The sequence below is a fragment of the Mustelus asterias genome, chromosome 17 (assembly GCF_964213995.1).
Source record: "Mustelus asterias chromosome 17, sMusAst1.hap1.1, whole genome shotgun sequence".
Lineage (NCBI taxonomy): Eukaryota > Metazoa > Chordata > Chondrichthyes > Carcharhiniformes > Triakidae > Mustelus > Mustelus asterias.
Window position 1 is genome coordinate 66,293,896 of NC_135817.1, and position 18,204 is coordinate 66,312,099.

The 18,204-nt window shown below is 42.9% G+C and overlaps 1 protein-coding gene across 1 annotated transcript in view; it reads right to left on the reverse strand.

Moving 5' to 3' along the window:
- tmem45a (transmembrane protein 45a) overlaps nucleotides 1–17,674 on the reverse strand; it is a 72,202-nt gene extending 54,528 nt beyond the window's left edge. The window contains exon 1 of the mRNA XM_078232873.1: nucleotides 17,602–17,674. The gene's annotated coding sequence lies outside the window, so the exon portion shown is untranslated. The remainder of the gene's footprint in view (nucleotides 1–17,601) is intronic.
- Nucleotides 17,675–18,204: the final 530 nt, after the last annotated feature.

Consider the following 18,204-nt stretch of genomic DNA (forward strand, 5'->3'; position numbering starts at 1 on the left):
CAGTTGATCCCAATTAAATTGCAAGCATGACAATCCATTTTGATGAGGAATGCTATGACCTTTTGATACTTGGCACAGCTTTCTATCCAACAGAAATGCAGGTGTAATGCTGCATTAATAGCAATCCTTCCATCAAAATGTGCTTGTGTAAGAAGAAGAATCTCCGGGCTTAGTAATTTTAGTCACAACACTGGCATTAGAAATGTTATGATGTGGAGATGCCGGCGTTGGACTGGGGTAAGCACAGTAAGAAGAACATTAGAAATGTTAACATGAAAATTTCTCCAGCTGTTCCACCAGTTAAAACGTGTAACTATCTACTGTCCTAAGGAAGGTCTAGGAGTGACATATCACACACACAAATAAGTTCTTATATACATATAAACGCAAAATGCTGCGGATCTGAAATAAAAACTAAACATGCTGCACAAACAAAAAGTGAGAAACAGAGTTAACATTCCTACTGGAATTTTACTGCCTTGCCCGCCCAAGGCTAACGGAGAATGCCATTCTGCGAGCCTCGCCTGCCCCGGAATCAGGGCGGGCACCCGGTAAAATTCCTGCCTTCGAGTCATTCCTTCAAAGAGCCATTTCAGACTCAAAATGTTAACATTTTCTCTCTTCACAGGTGCTACCAGACCTTTTGATTTTTTTCCAGCACTTGCAGCATATATTTATATATATTTCGGGAAGGCCATGGCCTAGCGTTATTATTGCTAGACTATTAATCCAGAAACTCAGCTAATGTTTTGAGAACCTGTGTTTGAGTCCCACCATGGCAGGTGGTGGAATTTGAATTCAATAAATAATATCTAGAATGAAGAATCTACTTCATGAAACCATTGTTGATTGTCGGAAAAACCCATCTGGTTCACTAGTATCCTTTAGGGAAGGAAATCTGCCATTCTTACCTGGTCTGGCCTATATGTGACTCCAGACCCACAGCAACGTGGTTGACTCGCAACTACCCTCGAGCAACAGGGATGGGCAATAAATGCTGTTCAGCCAGCATCGCCCCGTGTCAACAAATGAATACAAAATGTCCAAATCAAGATGGTATTTGATTTATTGCCACATATATTTACAGTGAAAAATATTGTTCCTTGCATGCTATACAGATGAAGCATACCGTTTATAGAGAAGGAAACGAGAGAGCGCAGAATGTAGTGTTACAGTCATAGCTAGGGTGTAGAGAAAGATCAACTTAATGCAAGGTAAGTCCATTCAAAAGTCTGACAGCAGCAGCAAAAGTCTGACAGCAGCTGTTCTTGAGTCGGTTGGTATGTGACCTCAGACTTTTGTATCTTTTTCCCAAAGGAAGAAGGTGGAAGAGAGAATGTCCGGGGTGCGTGGTGTCCTTAATTATGCTGGCTGCTTTGCCGAGACAGCAGGAAGTGTAGACAGAGTCAATGGATGGGAGGCTGATTTGTGTGATGGACTGGGCTACATTCACGACCTTTTGTAGTTCCTTGCAGTCTTGGGAAGAGCAGGAGCCATACCAAGCTGTGATATAGCCAGAAATAATGTTTTCTATGGTGCATCTGTAAAAGTTGGAGAGAGTTGTAGTTGACATGCCAAATTTCCTTCATCTTCTGAGAAAGTAGAGCTGTTGGTGGGCTTTCTTAACTATAGTGTCGACATGCGGGGACCAGGACAGGTTGTTGGTGATCTGGACACCCTAAAAACTTGAAGCTCTCGACCCTTTCTACTTCAGTCCCCGTTGATGTAGACAGGAGCATGTTCTCCTTTATGCTTCCTGAAGTCGATGACAATCTCCTTCATTTTGTTGCCATTGATGGAGAGATTATTGTTGCCGCACCAGTTCACCAGATTCTCTATCTCATTCCTGTACTCTATCTTGTCATGGTTTGGGATCCGACCCGCTATGGTGGAGTTGTCAGCAAACTTGAAAATCGAAGGTATGTGACCTGCAGGGGATTTGTGGTATTAGTGTTTCCACAAATTGCTACTGTTGTCCTTGTTTTTAGGTGTAGTGGTGCCGGTAGGAACGACTGAATTAATTGTGCAAGTTTCTCTCATCTATTATGTAGCTAGTACATATTACATCGAGTACATACTGTAGCTGCAGTACAGTCCTGGTGGAGGAAGTGGATATTCAGTCCAGTAACAGAGATACTAATCAAGCAAACTGGATTGTGTCAGGATCTTCTGTCTAGTGAACGGTGGTAATTCTGCACATTTATGACTCCAGTCTTGTCGATTATTGAGATGCTTTGGGAAGTCAGATGGTGAGGTATTTGTTGCAGCATATCTAGCCTTTTCTCTGTACTATTAGCCATGCTGCTAATGTGGCCAGTCCAGTTAAGCTTTTGGTCAAAGGTGGCTTGAAGAATGTTCAAGCATTCTATGCCTGTTTTGAGTAAGAGGTTGAGTAGCGAGAGCACGCCTTCCACCCCGGAAGCTTCGGATGAACCTGTATCCGAGGTCACCATTGCCGACGTCAAAACAGCCTTCCCGAAGGTCAACCCACAGAAAGTGATTGGCCTGGATGGGTACCCGGAAAAGCACTCAGACACTGCGTGGACCAGCTGCCAGGATATTCGCAGACATCTTCAACCTCTCTTTACAATAATCTGAGGTCCCTATCTGCTTCAAGAAGATGACCATCATTTCAGTACCAAAGAAAGGCCAGGCAGCGTGCCTTGTGACTATCATTTGGTGGCTCTGACATCCATCATTATGAAGTGCTTCGCCAATCAATTCCGACCTCCCAGATTGCCTGGATCCATTACAGTTCACCTATCTCCGCAACAGGTCCACAGCCGATGCCATCTCCCTGACCCTGCACTCAACCCTGGAACAGCTAGATAATAAAGACACCCATGTCAGACTCCTATTTATCGACTACAGTTCGGCCTTCAACATCATTATTCCTATGAAACTCATCTCCAAACTCCGTAGCCTGGGGTTTGGCTCCTCCCTCTGTGACTGGATCTTGAACTTCCTAACCCATAGACCGCAAACAGTAAGGATAGGCAACAACACCCCCTCCACGATCATCCTCAACACCCGTGCCTCATAAGGCTGTGTCCTCAGCCCCTTACTATACTCCTTATACACTTACGACTGTGGTGCCAAATTCCCCTCCAACTCGATTTTCAAGTTTGCTAGTGACAGCACCATAGTGGGTCAGATCTCAAACAATGATATGGAGTACCGGTAAGAGATAGAGGATCTCGTTAACTGGGAACTCATTAAGTTGATCTTTCTCTACACCCTAGCTATGACTGTAACACTACATTCTGCGCTCTCTCATTTCCTTCTCTATGAACGGTATGCTCTGTCTGTATAGCAAACAAGAAACAATACTTTTCACTGCAAGCTAATACATGTAACAATAATAAATCAAACCAAATGATGCGACGACAATAATCACTCCTTCAATGTCAACAAAACGAAGTAGATGGTCATCCACTTCAGGAAGTATAGTGCAGGACATGTCCATCTACATCAATGGGGACAAAGTAGAAATGGTCGAGAACTTCAAGTTTCTAGGTGTCCAGATCACCAACAACCTGTCCTGGTCCCTCCAGGCCGACACTATAGTTAAGGAAGCCCTCCAACGCCTCCACTTTCTCAGAAGACTAAGGAAATATGGTATGTCCGCTATGACTCACCACATTTTACAGACGCACCATAGAAAGCATTCTTTATGGTTGTATCACAGCTTGGTATGGCTCCTGTTCTGCCCAAGACTGCAAGAAACTACAAAGGGTCATGAACGAAGCCCAGTCTATCACTCAAACCAGCCACCCACCCACTGACTCTGTCTACACTTCCTACTGCCTCGGAAAAGCAGCCAGCGTAATTAAGGATCCCACGCACCCCGGACATACTTTCTTCCACCTTCTGTCGGGAAAAAGATACAAAAGTCTGAGGTCACGTACCAACCGACTCAAGAACAGCTTCTTCCCTGCTGCCATCAGACTTTTCAATGGACCTACCTTGCATTAAGTTGATCTTTCTCTGCACCCTGCATTCGGCACCCTCTCCTTTCCTTCTCTATGTACAGTATGCTATGTCTGTACAGTGCGCAAGAAACAATACTTTTCACTGCGTGTTAATACATGTGACAATAATAAATCAAATCAAATCATGATGAGGTTATTTGGAGTTTTATTGTTCAATTGTTAATATCTGGCACTTTATGCAACATGACTGTCACCTGCGACATACCAGCCCAAGCCTCGGCGTGATGCTTTTTGGGAGAGGAAAGGTTGTTATGTCATGAGAGAAGCTGTGAATGAGGCTGAATACTATCAACGAACAGCTCTAATTCTGACTTTGTGATCAAGAGACTGCTATTAATGAACACACCTGCGCTTCTATTGGTGTCACTGGATAGACATCTGTGCCAAGTGTCAAAATTCCTCATCAAAATGGATTGTCATGCCTGCATTCTAATTGAGATCAACTGTTATGGATATCTCAACAGGGCCATTACACTGTTCATCAGCTTGCACTATTGCATTCCAGAAAACATGTGCTTTGTCAACAAAACTATTACAAAAGATTCTGGGGACTTTTCTGGATACTTTCCGAGAGAGAGGGAGACTCACATAGAGAGAGAGAGACACACACACCGAGAGATAAGCTGCAGAGCTGGGCTGAGAGGTGGCAAATGGAATTTAATGCGGAAAAGTGTGAGGTGATTCACTTTGGAAGGAGTAACAGGAATACAGAGTACTGGGCTAATGGTAAGATACTTGGTAATGTGGATGAGCAGAGAGATCTCGGTGTCCATGTGCATAGGTCCCTGAAAGTTCGCACCCAGGTTGATAGGGTTGTTAAGAAGGCGTACGGTGTGTTAGCTTTTATTGGTAGAGGGATTGAGTTTCGGAGCCATGAGGTCATGTTGCAGCTGTACAAAACTCTGGTGCGGCCGCACTTGGAGTATTGCGTACAGTTCTGGTCGCCGCATTATAGGAAGGATGTGGAAGCATTGGAAAGGAGGCAGAGGAGATTTACCAGGATGTTGCCTGGTATGGTGGGAAGGTCTTATGAGGAAAGGCTGAGGGACTTGAGGCTGTTTTCGTTAGAGAGAAGATTAAGAGGTGACTTAATAGAGGCATATAAGATGATCAGAGGATTAGATAGGATGGACAGTGAGAGCCTTTTTCCTCGGATGGTGATGGCTAGCACGAGGGGACATAGCTTTAAATTGAGGGGTGATAGATATAGGACAGATGTCAGAGGTAGGGTCTTTACTCAGAGAGTAGAAAGGGCGTGGAATGCCCTGCCTGCAGCAGTAGTGGACTCGCCAACATTAAGGGCATTTAAATGGTCATTGGATAAACATATGGATGATATTGGAATAGTGTAGGTTAGAGGGGCTTTAGATTGGTTCCACTGATCGGTGCAACATCGAGGGCCGAAGGGCCTGCACTGCACTGTAATGTTCTATGTTCTCCCAAATGGTTTTTTATCTGGGTTTCAAACAAGATATTCAACAAATAGGAAAGTAGTTGCATTAGCAAAGCTCTATTACATTCTCGGGAGCATTCCAAATATTAATTGGAAAATAGTCACTGCTCAGTGGAGAAACACATTTTTAGAAGACATAAAAGTCTCACCAAAGTAATGAGATAATCACGAGTAAGTCTACATTATTGGAGCTGGTGAATGAAATACTGGGGGCAATTTTCCAATCCCACTCACTCAGGTGCGGATCACATTGGGGCTGCACAGGATCAGAGAATTGTAGGGGAGGGGCCTATCACAGTCAGCGTCAGTGGGAAACACCTTCGGGAATCTGCAACAGCACCCGGATGTAATCCAGTTCACGCCCAGCGAGGGCGGGCACAAGATTAGCATACTTAAATCTTCCTTAAAATATGCATAGTCAGTTCCAAATCACATTCTCCCTGCTCCCGGATTCTCCGACCCATGGGCACAGCAGGAACCCGGCGCGAATCACTACTGGTTTCCACAGAGCGGCATGGTAGCACAGTGGTTAGCACTGCTGCTTCACAGCTCCAGGGACCTGGGTTCGATTCCCGGCTTGGGTCACTGTCTGTGTGGAGTTTGCACATTCTCCTCGTGTCTGCGTGGGTTTCCTCCGGGTGCTCCGGTTTCCTCCCACAGTCCAAAGACGTGCAGGTTAGGTTGATTGGCCATGCTAAAATTGCCCCTTGGTGTCCTGAGATGCGTAAGTTAGAGGGATTAGCGGGTAAATATGTAGGGATATGGGGGTAGGGCCTGGGTGGGGTTGTGGTCGGTGCTGACTCGATGGGCCAAATGGCCTCTTTCTGCACTGTAGGGTTTCTATGATTCAGAGACTAGGTGTGATGGCCATGCCAGGGTGTGCGAAAGATATTGAAGACCCCAGGTGGTCAGGGATATTGCTGGGCAGTGCCAACATGGGGGGGTTCAATTTCACTTTGAGCTTGAGGTGCCATTTAAAAACAATGCTGGATCTCTATGAAACTGGGTTTGCCAGCATGTTTCTGCCCCACCTCCTCCGAATCAGTGCAAAACACCTCCCCCTCAAAAGAAATTACTAAGTGCTGGACAATTGCAATCTGATTCACGCCGGCAATTGCACTGGTTTTCTCACCCAAGATGACATTTCTGGGGGCAATCTTACCATTGCACCCCACCGGCCGATGGTCAGGGTGAGCCGGTAAGATTGGGAGAGAGTCGAGAAATCAGGTTCGAGCCCAATTTCTCACCTCTCACAATCTTACTGGCACTGGATATCTGGCCCATTCAGTCTTGTTCCCATTTTTGGAACGAGGCTGAATAAATTCTTTCTTCGTCCAGGCTCACTTGCCTGCGTGGCCTCGCCGGGGGAGGTTTTCTCCGGCGATGATCACATATGGTCCCCCATCAATGGGGACCAGACATGATGCCCTCGCTGATAGAATCAGAGGCCATTGAGCACCCCCCCCCCCCCCCCCCCCCCCCCGCCCACCCCCCCAATCCCTCGGGATAAAACCAGCTGCCATTTTTCAGTACAAAAGAACAATGACTACATTCAAATAACTTTACTGACAATAACGCGAGATACCCTGAAGGTGTCAAAGACATTCAATAAACACCTTTCTGCGCTTTATTTTGAGATTAATTGCTTCTGGTTACATCCAGAAGTCACGGAGAGATTATTCTCCATTGTGGGAGTTTTTATGACACTGACACTTCTATTTAAGAACTAACTTTAATTTTAAAATGTCACATTAGAACTTGTGATGACGTATATTTGATGCATACATCAATTGCCAATGACACTGCTCAGACAACAGAATCAGTATCATACTCTGTTTTAGAAGAAGAGCCAGGTGTTATGCTACTTAATGCATAATTATTCTGCTCCTAAATGGAATTGTGCCTAAGATGGCCTGTACATTTTAAGGCCAGAATATCTAATTGGTTAGGTGCATTGACCCGAACAGGTGCTGGACTGTGGCAACTAGGGGAATCTCACAGTAACTTAATTGGTGTTAATGACTAATAAACGTTACTTTGCTTTTAACTCCTTCAGTCTAAACTTCCACTGACAATCTGTAGATTTTTGAAATCCAAACTTTCCACTAATTACTACTTGATTCTGCACTTAGGTTTTTCAATAACACAAAAATGGCATCAGATCTACATAGTGTGTTACACAAGTCAGCTAAAAACAATGTCAATAAATGAAAGCACTGCATTGGCAGATGTTTCCATTCAATTAACCAAAAGGACATCGATGAGAGTTATGACTACAATTATTTATTTAATGGATTTAGCACTGATACTCTATATTTTCCTGATCAGGAAGGTAGGGCAGCACAGTGGCACAGTGGTTAGCACTGGCGCCAGGGACCTGGGTTCGATTCTGGCTTGGGCCACTGTCTGTGCGGAGTCTGCACATTCTCCCCATGTCCGCGTGGGTTTCCTCTGGGTGCCCTGGTTTTCTCCCACAGTCCAAAAGACATGCTGGTTAGGTGCATTGGCCATGCTAAATTCTCCCTCGGTGTACCCGAACAGGCGCTGGAGTGTAGCGACTAGGGGATTTTCACAGTAACTTAATTGCAGTGTTAATCTATGCCTACTTGTGACACTAATAACTAAACTTTAAAGTTTACAGGAAGTTCTTTTGGTATCATTGCTCCAACTAACACCAATCATAATAGATTAATGAGTCATTTATCTGATATGCCCTTCATGTGACCTTGTTAGGCATTAACTGGTTGCTGCACCTTTCTACCCAATGACTACTGCATCAAACAATAATGTGAATGTTAGAAGGGGCTCTAGTTTCTGATTGCTGTACCACGGCACTTATTGCTGGATACCTGTATTTAGACATTGGATGAGCACAGGACTGATCCTAACAATGATGCCTTCCACAGACCAACAGCCTATGGACAGGTTCTAGGTTGGTTCAGTGATAGCATTCTCACGTCTTCTATCAGAAAGATGTATAATCAACACCAGCTCCAGTCTGGCACTCCACTGTCGTATAAAGGGGCATCTGCATTGTTTGGGATGCCATGTCTTTGGTATGGTCGAACTACTTATTCAGGTGGACATAAAAGATACTATGGTATTATTCAAAGCAGAGCAGTTCTCATAATTATCTGGCCAACATTTGTCACTCAAACAATTAGCTTTTAACAATGAGAAAAACATTAAACATGAAACGTTTGACTGCAATATAATATTCCTTCACTCCCACTTATCTTTACAAATGTACACAGATTTCAAGGATAACATCCCACTCTGAAACCCAGTGACAGATGCCGCTCAATCAATCTTCTATGTATTTCTCCTCAGATTCCCCCAAATGATTGTCACCTGAGTGTTTCCAAACTCCACTCTCAAAAAGACATGCGTTAAAATCTTCTTTCAAACTATGCTTATTCTCAGCAATTTTCTTCAAGGATCCACCTCCAGGTCTTCCAACTATCCTTCTAAACAAAGCTTCCTCTCCACTGTTTTGAGAAAGATCTGCCTCCAGGTTTTCTAATACTCCTTTCAGGATTCCTTTGTCTTGAATGCTTTTACACAAACTTGGAGATCCAGCCACCAATTTCCAAATTTGTTTTCAATTACTGCTTCACAGGCTGTAATAAGATATCACAAACCTTAGAATCATGTCATTTATCTGCTTGGCTTTTTGTTAGCCAACTCCTTCTCAGCTCTGCCTGTGGGTTTCAATGAACAGTACTCTGTTCTAGCTCAAGTTTCCTCTGATCTTTTAACTTCAGAATTCTTGGAAACTTCTCTTCATTTCTCTAGTTTCCTTAACTGGCTGGACTTTTAAGTTTCTGGCACCTGGTTTCTTGATCCTTACTCCATTTCATGGCTTTTATTTTAGTAAACCTGTTAGAGATGTTCCCTCTCTCTCTGAAGCTCCTCCTCCTCTGGCTTCCAGTTAAAACTACACTCAAAAAGGTCTTCTCACTAAAAGACTTCTAGTTGCGAAGCAACATCTCAATCCTCCTCTAAGTTTTTGTTTACTTTTCCCATCATAAACTCTCTCAGCACAACTGAACTGAAACAAAAGCCCCCATATGTGCAAACACCTTTGTTTAACATGAACCTAACTAAAGTTGAACCCCTTCCTACACAAAACCACTGAATTAAACCCACTTAAATCTATACCTTATTTCTAATATTTGACAATCGAAATAAAGCTCATTTCAACTATCTCTATTTTCCTGACATCAAGGCGCACCTGTGAAGAAATAAGATGCAAATTGCAGTTATACTGGAGAATCACCTTATATAGTTCAAATGTTGAGTGTGTGACTCAACAAGCTATTCAAAATTCATGTTTGCTAGGTGACGGGAAACCTAAGCTAGTCAGTGGGCCATTTTAGTCGCCGCCCATCATCTCAGTGGGCCACAAGATTGAAATCAAATTGAAATCAGGCTTGTTCACTAACCATGACCCTACGAATAAGTTTGAATACATTTAATACATGTTGAATATTTCATAAGCTATAGAAAATGCTTAATCATTCATATCTTAATAGAACTGTCATCAACTTCAAATGGTAAAAACAAAAGAAATATTTATGCTTTGATTGGACACAGTATCAATATTGTATGGAATCAGCATGCACCTCACTTAATTTGTCCTTGTTTTATGAGTGCATCATGTCAGTCATACCAGTAAGAAAAAAACTAAACAGATGAACAAGCAGAATCTGACAACCCTGTTTGTGGGCAATGGTCAACAAAATGTCTTGTGGGCCGCACTCAGAACCCAGGCTGCCGCATGTGGCCCCCTAATCTGATCCAGATTGGGAATCTTATCATAGTGCCATTTCCAAAGTGATTCAGAATGAGTTTGATGAACTATTCATGTCAGATGTCAAAGGCAATGAATTTGCCATTTTGTTTTTAAGTTTTGATTGTTGTTAAGGGTATCCCTGTAGAATTAATTAATTCAATAAAGTCTGTCAAATTTAAATTACCAGTGTTATGCTTCTTTCACATTTCAGAAGGATGACGACCTGCACCAACGCCAGCAGTTCACATTTTATACTTGGTGTACAAATTGACCATCTTATAGAAACATAGAAAAACTACAGCACAAAACAGGCCCTTCGGCCCCACAAGTTGTGCCAAACATATCCCTACCTTTCAGGCCTACCTATAACCCTCCATCCTACTAAGTGCTAAGTGCTAGTTACTAAGGGCGGCACGGTAGCACAGTGGTTAGCACTGCTGCTTCACAGCTCCAGGGTCCTGGGTTCGATTCCCGGCTCGGGTCACTGTCTGTGTGGAGTTTGCACATTCTCCTCGTGTCTGCATGGGTTTCCTCCGGGTGCTCCGGTTTCCTCCCACAGTCCAAAGATGTGCGGGTTAGGTTGATTGGCCAGGTTAAAAAAAAAATTGCCCCTTAGAGTCCTGAGATGTGTAGGTTAGAGGGATTAGTGGGTAAATATGTGGGGGTAGGGCCTGGGTGGGATTGTGGTCGGTGCAGACTCGATGGGCCGAATGGCCTCCTTCTGCACTGTAGGGTTTCTATGATTTCTAAGTCCCATGGACTCATCCAGGAGTCTCTTAAAAGTCCCTATTGAGTTTGCCTCCACCACCACTGACGGCAGCCGATTCCACTCGCCCACCACCCTCTGTGTGAAAAACTTACCCCTAACATTTCCCCTGTACCTACCCCCCAGCACCTTAAACCTGTGTCCTCTCGTAGCAGCCATTTCCACCCTGGGAAAAAGCCTCTGAGAGTCCACCCGATCTATGCCTCTCAACATCTTATACACCTCTATTAGGTCTCCTCTCATCCTACGTCTCTCCAAGGAGAAAAGACCGAGCTCCCTCAGCCTATCCTCATAAGGCATGCCACCCAATCCAGGCAACATCCTTGTAAATCTCCTCTGCGCCCTTTCAATCTTTTCCACATCCTTCCTGTAATGAGGCGACCAGAACTGAGCACAGTACTCCAAGTGGGGTCTGATGAGGGTCTTATATAGCTGCATCATTATCCCCAGACTCCTAAACTCAATCCCTCGATTGATAAAGGCCAGCACATTATACGCCTTCTTAACCACCGCCTCCACCTGCGGGGCCGATTTTAGAGTCCTATGGACCCGGACCCCAAGGTCCTTCTGATCCTCTACAGTACTAAGAGTCTTTCCCTTTATATTGTACTCCTTCATCCCATTTGACCTGCCAAAATGGACCTTTTTTGACCTTTTCTTATTTGGAAACACTTTGATGCTTCAAAGATCGACTGACATACACGCTGTGATCTACGATAACTGGTTATTTGTCTGATTGCTGTTTGTAAAACAATTAACTCCCATATTTGCCTACATAATAGTCAAAACACTTCAAAATAAATTACTGACTGTCAAGCATTTTAGGCAGTGAGGGTGTGAAAGGTGCTTTATAAATACTTATTTTTCTGCACTTGATTGATGGTCGCTTGGCAAAGTACTGAATGGTTGTCACTGTCCATGAAACCAACCTTCAGTTACTTAAGCAAAGGAGGGATAAAGCATGTAGAAAACTGAAAACAATAGAAATAAATATTTGATTATTTGGTTTAGGTTACTAACCAGAAGAGAGGAGGAAGAATGTTGCTGTTTGAGAACCTACAGACTGAGAAAGGATTTTTCCACTTCTTTAGTAGTGAACAAGGTGTCGTGCTTTACCTTTAATACCAGCATTTTTTTAAATGTTTCTCAAAGCTGTTATGCCTGTGAAGAACAGGAGTAATTAGCGATGGCAAGGATATGATTATCCATATGTGTTAATTAGAATTCCAGTGAGAATGAATCAGATTATGTCAAAAATAGATCATGTCAGCCAACTAGAACTGCAACCTCCAAGAATAATTTAGAATGCAATTTATTAAAGACAAACATGCTTCTTCGGACAGGGATCAATGGCCATTAAACCACACACATTAAGCTCCCATTCTCAACTTGGTCTTTAAGTCAGGTAGTAAACTGAGGTATAGTATTTCATTTGCAAATAGGGTGCTGAGGGCAGAGAAGGAAGAAATAAAATAAAGCACATTGCTGGCTCATCCTTTGATCCCATGGATAAAGTTTGGCACTATGTTATACCTACCAGAAGGTCCCTGGTGTGATATCCAAAGCTGGGACAACAGTTGTTGAACTACCATCTGCCCTGAACTTACTACTTTAAAAAATCTGTTAGGAAGTTGGAATGAATTGAAAAGCAAGGAATTGGCTAAAAAAGCAACTGATAGAAATTTAGCTGCATCTGAAAGATGCAGATTAGCCGGGTGGCATGGTGAAACAGATACTTTGTTAAGCAAAGTGGAGACTAGCAGTCTCGGGACCTAGATCTTAGCCACACCCTGTTGCAAAGCTGAACTCTCTTAGAGAATCGAGCTGTTGCGCAGAAAAGAAAGCAGAAGAAATTCTGTCTTTGTGAAGCCCCAGAGGTTGTACTCTAAATTAAAAAGGTCCCTAAAAAAAACTATAGGTTATGTTTAGTAATTATTTGCTGGATTTGGTTAATATAGTGTTAAAACCTATGGGATGTCATTTTGGGAAAGATATATTCTTGTGTTTTAGGAAAATAAAGTTTGGATTGGGGGTAATTTAAGCATACTGTCTGGGTAACCATTATTGTGGTTAATTGCAAATGTTGTTCTTTGCTGTTGTCTTTCTTGTGTATATTAAAGTTTAATAAAGGTCTTCCAATCTGAATATTTATGACTAGGCTGACCCCTTTCCTCACCAGGTTTCATCTCTCTCATATTTTTTCCAAATTGCAAAATTAAATAGCTAAGAACCAACGGTCTAAGCTTCCCTTCTGGGATTTGGGATGCCCTCACATTGAACATGAACGGGATTCTTAAGAAGTGCAAAACAACATTTGCCAGGGTTGCTGCTCCTGACTGTTATTCAGTGGCCTCTGTTGGGAACTGTGTGACATTGAGAAAGCACAGGATCAAGATTAATATTGATCCAATTTCCTCATAGGCAAAATGCCAAATGATACTCATCGTCAAACCTTACACATGAATAGTTCAGGCAAGCTACCAGAGGACAACCGATACCTGCAGAACCATATAACATTGAGAAGCAACATTTTTGGAAATTAAAGTGGGTGAAGGTAACTTAGTGGGAAGCATTTTTAAAGAGAAAAAAATGAGATTGCTTTTTATGCAATAAATTGAGAGACTGACAGATTATAAACAATAAAACCTGTTTCTTACCTATCCAGCAGCATTAGGTAACCTGTGGAACCTCACTTGGTAATAATTTTGATTTATTACTGTCACATGTATTAACTGCACGCTATACTGACGAAGCATACAGTTCATAAAGAAGGAAATGAGAGAGCGCAGAATGTAGTGTTAGAGTCATAGCTAGGGTGTAAAGAAAGATCAACTTAATGCGAGGTAGGTGCATTCAAAAGTCTGACAGCAGCAGGGAAGAAGCTGTTCTTGAGTCGGTTGGTACGTGACCTCAGACTTTTGTATCTTTTTCCCGATGGAAGAAGGTGGATGAGAGAATGTCCGGGATGCGTGGGGTCTTTAATTATGCTGGCTGCTTTGCCGAGGCAGCGGGAAGTGTAGACAGAGTCAATGGATGGGAGGCTGGTTTGCATGATGGATTGGGCTACATTCACGACCTTCTGTAGTTCCTTGCAGTCTTGGGCAGAGCAGGAGTATTACCAAGCTATGATACAACCAGAAAAAATGCTTTCTATGATGCATCTGTAAAAGGTGTTGAGAGTCGTAGCTGACATGCCAAATTTCCTTAGTCTTTCTGAGAAAGTAGAGGCGTTGGTGGGCTTTCTTAACTATAGTGTTGGCATGGGGGGGACCAGGATAGATTGTTGGTGATCTGGACACCTAAAAACTTGAAGCTCTCGACCCTTTCTATTTCGTTCCCGTTGATGTAGACAGGGACATGTTCTCCTTTACGCTTCCTGAAGTCGATGACAATCTCCTTTAGTTTTGTTGACATTGAGGGAGAGATTATTGTTGCCACACCAGTTCACCAGATTCTCTATCTCATTCCTGTACTCTGTCTCATCATTGTTTGAGATCCGATCCACTATGGATCCGATCCACTATCCGATCCGATCCACTATGGATCCGATCCACTATCGTCAGCAAACTTGAAAATCGAATTGGAGGGGAATTTGGCCACACAGTCACAGGTGTATAAGGAGTATAGTAGGGGGCTGAGAGCACAGCCTCGTGGGGCACTGATGTTGAGGATAATCGTGGGGGAGGTGTCGTTGCCTATCCTTACTGATTGTGGTCTGTGAGTTAAGAAGTTCAGGATCCAGTCACAGAGGGAGGTGCTGAGGCCCAGGCCATGGAGTTTGGAGATGAGTTTTGTGGGAATAATGGTGTTGAAGGCTGAGTTGTAGTCAATAAATAGGTGACATAGGTGTCCTTGTTATCTTGGTGTTCCAGGGTTGAGTGCAGGGCCAGGGAGATGGCGACTGCTGTGGGACCTGTTGCGGCGGTAGGCAAACTGTAGCGGATCCAGATAGTCCGGCTTAATATCAGAATTTCATCAATGATTTGCAAGTACGAAAGATCTACATAAGTTTAGATCTTATGTAGTAATCTACATAAGTTTAAAACTGTCAATTAATCATATTTCTCAGATGTATTTAGTTAGAAACTAAATAATTGAAAAGTTTCACAAAAATTGTAACAATTATTAAGTACAAAAGTCTATTTCCTCAAACAAACATCACTATAGGCTTAATTCGTCAATCTCATGACCTCATATTTGATGATTAGAAAATCAGCACTCTCGTATCTTCGCCCTTTCCATGTTCCCAACTGGCATAGGATTGGCAAATTTACACTCATGTGACAACCTGAACATTCGAACATATGCAGGAGTAGGCCACTCAGTCTGTTGGGCCCACTCTGCCATTCAATAAGAACATGGCTGATCTGATTGTAATCTCAACTCCACGTACCTCATGACAATATGAAATATCCAATATCTCTGTTCAACAATAAAACCTGGGACTTTCACAACCTGCACATCAGGAATATCTACCTATGAGCCATCAACCCAACCAGTCAACCTTTGGCATCCAAGACCATAGGTGAAATTACAGTGTATATGATCACCCTGATTTTGTCTAACATACATCTCTTGCCAATTATTTTCTCTCCCTGCCCTTTGAAATTTGTGCAGTTCCTTGCATATCAAATGGCAGCTCAAGGAGTCATTACTTAACATGTGAATCCTGACATGCATGTCAGCAGAGTATTCAATTATGGGCACCACACTGGTTGGGTTTGAGCACGTTCTCACCCACTGTCCATGCATTTCCGACAAGACCAGGAGCCCTAACTGATTTTCTGTTCCTTGACCTAGGGATATTTAAGTCAATTGTAATAGTGTGACAACTGAGAAAAGCTAGCATACAGCAAGTCAAAGGTGAAACCTGGAAAATATACTGGATTACATTCTCACAATTTACAGTGCCAAGATATCAATCATAGTGTGATAAATGTATTTCTTTCAAATGGAAAATTATTTAGAATTTGCACAAGGTTAGGAGGGTAGTCAGATAGAATTATAGAATGGTTACAGAATGAAAGGAGCTATTTGGCCAGTTGAGTCAATGACAGCTCTCTGAAAAAGCAAGTTAGCTATTTCCACTCACAATGCCACACCTTCCCCGTAGCCCTGTAAATGTTTTCCCTTCAAATGCTTATCCAATTCCTTTCTGAAAGCCACAGTTGAATCTGCTTCTACCACCCTCTCTGGCTGTGTATTCTCAAATATATTTTAATTTTAAAAAAGTTCACACAAACAGTTTTGTAGCTAAATACTTTTTTGAAACTGATAAAAACAAATTTTCTAAACTGCAGATTTCTTGTCCAGAAATGCTTAACATAACTGGTTTCTTTTGAACGAATTGTTGACAAAGAACCACAGAATCTCTACAGTGCAGAAGGAGGCCATTCGACCCATCGAGTCTGTACCGACTCTCCGACAGAGCATCTTACCCAGCCCCTCACCCAGCCCTATCCCCCTAACCGGACACATTTATCCCGTTGAGCCCCCTAACCTACACATCTTTGTGATAGCAAAGGGCAATTTAGCATGGCCAATCCACCTAACCTGTGCATCTTTGGACTGTGGGAGGAAACCCACACAGACACGGGGAGAACATACAAACTCCACACAGACAGTCATCCAAGGTTGGAATTGAACCCGGGTCCCTGGCACTGTGAGGCAGTAGTGCAAACCACTGTGCCACCCTACACATAGTACAACGTGCCACTGATGGGTATAAATGCTGTATGGCATCGGCTCCAAACAGAGGAGCTAATAATGCTTGATTCTACATAAAAGTGACTCAATTACTTTTTAAAAACTGAACAATTCCAACCAAACTATTGAAAGTCTACTTGTACCTTTAAAATCCTCATGCAGACCTAAATCTGCATCAATCAGGATTGCTCAAGTGAATATTCCACTAGAAATAACAACCATGTTTTAACACAATGCTTTAATTTTAAAATATGAAATCCAGTTCTTTTAACCTTTATAATAAATAAATGCTACCAATCTAACCCTGCATATAAGCACACCTTTGTCAAGTACTATGTACTGCAGAACAGCATATGGGCAGAGGACGTTATTCAGAGTCACCCAAGTGTTTGAATAATGAAACAGATTAAAGTAAACTAAATAAAAATCGTAGGAGGACATTATTAAAATCCAATTGAAAGTGCCCTTCTCACTTTAAGAAGTCTCACAACACTGGAGGAGTAGTAGGTTCGGAGCTCCGAAAGCTCGTGCTACCAAATAAACCTGTTGGACTTTAACTTGGTGTTGTGAGACTACGTACTGTGCCTACCCCAGTCCAACGCCGGCATCTCCACATCATGAACGCCTGGTGAAGGAGCAGAGCTCCGAAAGCTCGTGACTCCAAATAAACCTGTTGGACTTTAACCTGGTGGTTGTGAGACTTCTGACTGTGTTTACCCCAGTCCAACGCCGGCATCTCCACATCATGGCTCCTCACTTTAGCAATCCAGTCTGCTGCATCTGGACAAATGAACTAAGATTGAACCCTTCTGAAAACTCACGGAACTGTTCCATTGAGACAAACATACTCTGGCTAGACGAATGGCAGAGGCAAAAAAAAAATACCGACCTGAAATGTGAACTCTCTTGTCTGTCTCCCTCTCTTCCCAGATGATGCCAGACCTGCTGAGTATTTTCTGGGATGGGCTGCTCTGGTCCAGCAACAGTGCTTTCAGCCCTGACAACTAACTGTTTCCATATGTTAAGGGGTGGCCGGGTATATTTTTTGATGGGGGGGGAAGCATTTAGCAATTATTCACAAATCTAAGCCCGGCGTCTGAGTCACCAATATTCAGACAATGAGTCAAATAAGGGTGTCGCTTCAGGGGGATTAAAGCCTTTAAATTGTTGCTAAGGACCATAAACACAAAAAAAAGTCGAGGTACAATTCAACAAACATCTGATTTTCAGCTCTTTGAGAGTTTTGATCATCTTAAGTATTGATTGACTTGCCCCAAAAAAGTGGCTTTAAAGAAGCTCCAGGCAGCCTCCCCTCTTTCAAGGTGAAGAGATCCTTTCTCCAGAAGTTTTACATGTCATACTTTCATCGCCTCTCTTGTTTGTGTGTGGGAGCCGCGGATTAATTTTTTTGAAAAGTTGTCCAAACTCTTTAACTCGACAGCAGCAGTGGAGAAACTCAGCCCCGCCCCCTGGGCCCACCGGCCCCGCCCCC